We start from the raw sequence: 5606 nt of genomic DNA on the forward strand, positions 1-5606 counted from the left end.
TCCACGCATGGAGGGAACGTGACGTGCCGTCTTCACCACAAGAAGGAATTCACGCTCAGGGTCTAACCAGCACGAAGGTGCAGCCAGGCCTCATGGGGATCTTTGCAGGACAAACAGAGGCACCCTGAATCTCCAGCTGCAGCATTCACAGTGGCACCCAGGTCCACCAGATTCACCCCCTCTTCCCACAAGGCTCTGTTTGCTTCATTTACACCCCACTTGTGGGATTGCACTGGCCTGTTTGCTTATTGATGCCTCTACCAAACCGTGTTCACTGAGGCACCTCAGAGCCCAGCAGAAAAGCCAGTCATCGTGTGTCTAAGGAACATTTGCATGCAAAGGAGAGAGTGTACCCATTGTTCATAAGTAAAGTATCATTAGCTCTTAGGGAAGTTTTCTTCTGGAAGTTTCCTCCAGACCTGCTAAATCTGGCCCTTTGGAGGTACAGCCCTGGCATTGGGTAATTATTATTCACATTCCTGACTAGGAACCACTGCCGTACAAGCCAGCGGTCTCATACATTAGTCATACAAGAATCACCAGAGGTGCTCATTAATAATGCAAATTTGAGCCACAGACCATTAGGGAAAATAAATCTAAAAAGCAATATCTTCCAGTCACCTCCAAAACACATGATCTAGACTTCAGTGGTGGTGCAGTGGATAAGAATCTGCCTACCAATACAGGGATCATGGGTTCAATCCCTGGTCCGGGAAGATTCCACATGCTGTGGAGCAACTAAGCCCACAAGCCACAACTACTGAGCCTGTGTGCTACAACTACTGAAGCCCAAGCACCTAGAGCCTGTGCTCTGCAACAAGAGAAGCCACTGCAATGAGAAGCCCTCACACCACAATGAGGAGTAACCCCTGCTTGCCACAACTAGAGAAAGCCTGTGCAAAAGCAATGAAGGCCCAGCATAGCCATAAATAAATAAATAATTTTAAAATAAATTAAAAAAAAAACACATGATCCATCCATGGGTGAGTGGATAAACAACCTACATGCTGATTTTCAACAAAGGAACCAAGGTAATTCAATGGGGGAAACCAGTCTTTTCAATAAATGGCGCTGAAAAAACCTGAATACCTGTAGGAATAAAAGTTAATCTCAGCTCTTACATCACACACACAAAATAACTCAAGATGTAACACAGACCTAAACATAAAAGTTAAAACTAGCAAACCTCTAGAAGAAAACAGGAGAAAATCTTTGTGACCTTCGTAGGCAAAGATTTCTTAGGTAGTGAACAAAAACCACTAACTATACAGGGGAAAACTGGAAATCTGAACTGTATCAAAAGACTTCCACTCTCTGAAATTCGCTGTCAAGGAAATGAAAAGGAAAGCCACAGACTGGGGGAAAAGATTTGCAGTATTTATATTCAACAAAGGACTTGTATCCAGAATAAACAAGGAACTCTTAAAGTTCAGTAAGAAATTAAACATCTCCTACACACACAATGGGCAAAAGTTTGCACAGCTGTTTCAGAAAGATATACAAATGACCAATAAGCACACCCAAAAGTGCTCAATTAGGGAAATGCAAATTGAAACCACAGCGGAGTACCTCCACACATTCAAAAATTTGAATACAGAGATAAGTATGGCCCCTGTGCAAGGATAACATGCAAAATCATGAAGCATTCCGTTGGTAAAAATTGTGACACAACATTTGAAGAATCATGTTAATTTTTAATACAAAATTAGAAAGTAAAAATGAAAGATTTCAGTAAGTCTACAACTTTACACTTAATATCTACACTTTACAGTAAATATCATTTTGGTTCATATTTAGCTATTTCTATAGATAAAACTACTACAGATTTTCTGATCTTCCAGTACTATTAGAGTATCACTTATGTACATCACTTACCATGAGCTTTTTAAACTATTTTGGTTGCGCTGGGTCTTCGTTGCTGCGAGAGGACTTTCTCTAGTTGTGGTGCATGGGCTTCTGGTTGCCATGACTTCTCCTGTCGCAGAGCATGGGCCCTAGGGCACACAGGCTCGGTAGTTGTGGCACACGGGCTTAGTTGCTCCAAGGCATGCGGGATCTTCCCAGATCAGGGATTGAATTTGTGTCCCCTGCAGTAGCAGACAGATTCCTAACCATTGGACCACCAGGGAAGTCCTTAACTTATGTTTTTTGGAAAAAAGAAGCATTTTTTAAACAAGTAAGTGTTTTTCAAATAAAGTTGAATATATGTATGTAGTAGGATATTTATTATATATATAGTACATATATATTTATTAAATATAACCTATAACTCTAGCATAAATATGTGCATTTATTATAGATTATAATTTCAATTAAAGTTAAATTACATATTTTTATTTATTATATATAATGCATATACATCTATAATATATGAAAGACTGACAAAATCATGTGTTAGTGGGAACCGAAGTACTGGAACTCTCATACACTGTTCATGGGAATTCAAACTGGTATGCCCACTTTGGGAAAGTACTTGATAGTTTCATATTAATTTAAACATACACTTATAGCATAATCCAACAACTTCACTCCTGATTGTTACCCAAGAGAAATAGGATACATGTATACACACACACAGGAACTTGTTCATAACAGCTCTATTCACAGTCCTCTGAATCTGGAAACAATTCAAATATTCATCAATAGGTAAAATGAATAAACAAATCATGGTATATCCATACAGTGACATATGACTGCAGTAATAAGGAAAATGAGCTGTGAACACAAATATTGTGGAGGAATATTAAAATCAATCCAAGCAAAAGAAATTAGACACAGAAAATTATATTCCTTGTGCATTCGTTTCCTTGAGCTGCTGTGAAAAATTACCACAGCCTTAAAACAACTTAAGGTTGTTTAAAACAACCTTGGCTTAAAACAACAGAAATTTATTCTCTCAGAGTTCTGGATACCAGGAGACTGAAATCCAGGTCCCAGTATAGCAGCCCTCCCTTCAGAGGCACTGGGAGAGAATCCATCCGTTGTCTCTTCCAAACTCTGGTGGCTACCAGCATTCCTTGGCTTACGGCCACATCACTCCAATTTTTGCCACCGTCTTCACATGGACGTCTCCCTGTGTGTGTGTAGTGTTGAATCTCCCTCTACTTCTCTCTTATAAAAACATGTTCAGTGGCATTCAGGACCCACCCAGATAATCCAGAATTATTTCTTCATCTCAAAATCATTAACTTAATCCTATCTGCAGAGATGGAATCAGTCACTTCAGTGTGTCTGGCTCTTTGCCACTCTATGGACCGTAGCACACCAGATTCCTGTCCATGGGATTTCTTAGGCAAGAATACTGGAACAAGAATACGGGAATGGGTTGCCATTTCCTCCTCCAGGGAATCTTCCAGACCCATCAAACCCACATCTCCTGAGTCTCCTGCATTGCAGGCGGATTCTTTACTGCTGAGCCACCCGGGAAGCCCCAACTGCAGGGACAGTTTTTCCAAATAAGGTAACATTTACAGGTTCCAGCAATTAGGACACATCTTTGGAACTACCATTCAACCTACCACATCACATGTTTCCATTTATATGAAGTCCTGGAACTAATCTCTAGAAACAAAAAAAAGTGGTCATCTGGAGCCAAGGAGGGTAGTTGATTAACTGCAAAGGGGCATGAGAGAACTTTTTGGTGTGAAATAAATACTCCATATTATGACTGAGATGATGAGTATATGACTGTAAAATTACCAAAACTCATCAAACTTTATTCTTACAATGGGTACATTTTATTACACATACTTCATTAACTTTATTTATTTAGTTTTGACTGTGCTGGGTCTTTGTTGCTGCACAGGCTTTTCTCTAGTTGTGGTGTGCAGGCTTCTCATTGAAGTGGCTTCTCTCATTGTGGAACACAGGCTCTAGGGTGCACGGACTTCAGTAGCTGTGGTTCCCAGGTTCTAGGGCACAAACTCAGTAGTTGTGGTACATGGGCTTAGTTGCTCCGTGGCATGTGGGATCTTCCCAGATTAGGGATCAAACCCATGTCTCCTGCATTGGCAGGTGGATTCTTCAATGCTGAGCCACCAGAGAAGCTCCATTAATGTTAATTTTAAAAGAAAGCAAACAAGTGAAGATTTAGGGGTTCACCTTATAAAGTCAGATTAGGCAAGTCAGGGGTGAATTCTAAACAAACGGCCCAGGTATCTGGGAGGTAGGTGGTCCTGGAACCTCCCTGGGGAAGCAGGATTCTGGAAGGACTTCCCACATCCTGCTGCCTCCCTTTAGCTCCTCATTTCCCTGAGAGCCAGGTGCTAACCTGGGGGTGCCCTGCTGTGGGGTGCCATCCACAGAGAGATCAGGCTGTTGGGAGAGACACTCAAAACTAACTCCAGTACAAGGCACCTGTGATAACAAGTGACAGATACAGAAACAGAGGAATGTATTTTGGGATGTATTCTGACCCTAGATTATGACAGAACTCTCTAGATGGGGTAGCATTTGAGTGTGGACCCTGAAAATGGGGCCAGGCTTTTTTTTTTAAGTCTTTTCTTTTATTTATTTATTTATTTATTTTTGCCTGAGCTGAGTCTTCATTGCTGTGGGTGTGCGTTCTCTAGCTGTAACAAGTGAGGACTACTCTTCGTTGTGGTGCCCGGACTTCTCATTTCAGTGGCTTCTCTTATTGCAGAGTACAGGCTCTAGTCACTCACATTTCAAGTAACTGTGGCACTCGGGCTTAGTTGCTCCTCAGCATGTGAGATCTTCCTGGACCAGGGATCAAACCTGTGTCTCCTGCACTGGCAGGCTTATTCTTAACCCCTAGACCACCAGGGAAGCCCAGAGCTAGGGTTTTACATGCAGAAATACCAATGTCAGTTTCTTCCTGCTCATAAAGTTTTAGTATGCCCTGGGTCCTCTTGGCCCTCTCTCCATCTGACTCAAGACTACCCAGGGTGGCCTCTCTAGGCATTCTATTCTGTCTCCTTTCTTTTGCTCATGTTGGGCCATGTGTCAGTCATGCCAATCCCTTCTCTACTCTTCAACAATGAAGCCTCAACAACAAAACATGACCTTCAATAAGGCATGCTGGGGCGGCCCCCATTGTAGAAAAGCAGCCTGGCTGTCTCTTTCCATGACTACTCCACCCCAGGTTCCAACCCACAGGTCCAGCCAGGCCTTCATGTTCCCAGGGCTCTTCTTCTTTGACTTGAATTATTGGTCCCTTCCTGCATCTGTGCTAGCTCTGGCTTCTCATGAAAACTTTACCCAGGTGAGCTCTGCCCTGCCTAGTGCAGGGGTGCCATGGATGGTTAGACCTTCTCCTATGTCCTGGTTCCTGAGCCCTACCTCAGTCCCCATCCCTAGGCCACAATACTTCAACTCCTAGACTCTCAGGAATGGACCCATGCCACAGCCCCAGGGCTTCCTTGGAACAAAAATGAAGCAATTTGAAACTCTCAGGCTCTCATTTCAGCTCAATCCCCTGGATTTCATTCTGTGTGCTTTGCCTAAGGAGACAGCTTGGAATCTCTTAGCCTATATCCTCCCCTTGTCTCCATAAGCCAGGAAGCTTCTCCTCCTTTGCTGAGTGAGAAAAGGCAGGCTTCCCAGAGCCTGGGCCAAGCCACAACTAGGAAAGCTGAGCCCTATGG

General features: G+C 42.8%; 1 pseudogene; it reads left to right on the forward strand.

The window, feature by feature from the left end:
- Nucleotides 1-1560: 1560 nt before the first annotated feature.
- LOC129634681 (uncharacterized) lies at nt 1561-1657 on the forward strand (annotated as a pseudogene).
- Nucleotides 1658-5606: the final 3949 nt, after the last annotated feature.

This window comes from Bubalus kerabau, chromosome 19 (genome assembly GCF_029407905.1).
Source record: "Bubalus kerabau isolate K-KA32 ecotype Philippines breed swamp buffalo chromosome 19, PCC_UOA_SB_1v2, whole genome shotgun sequence".
Taxonomy (NCBI): Eukaryota; Metazoa; Chordata; class Mammalia; order Artiodactyla; family Bovidae; genus Bubalus; species Bubalus kerabau.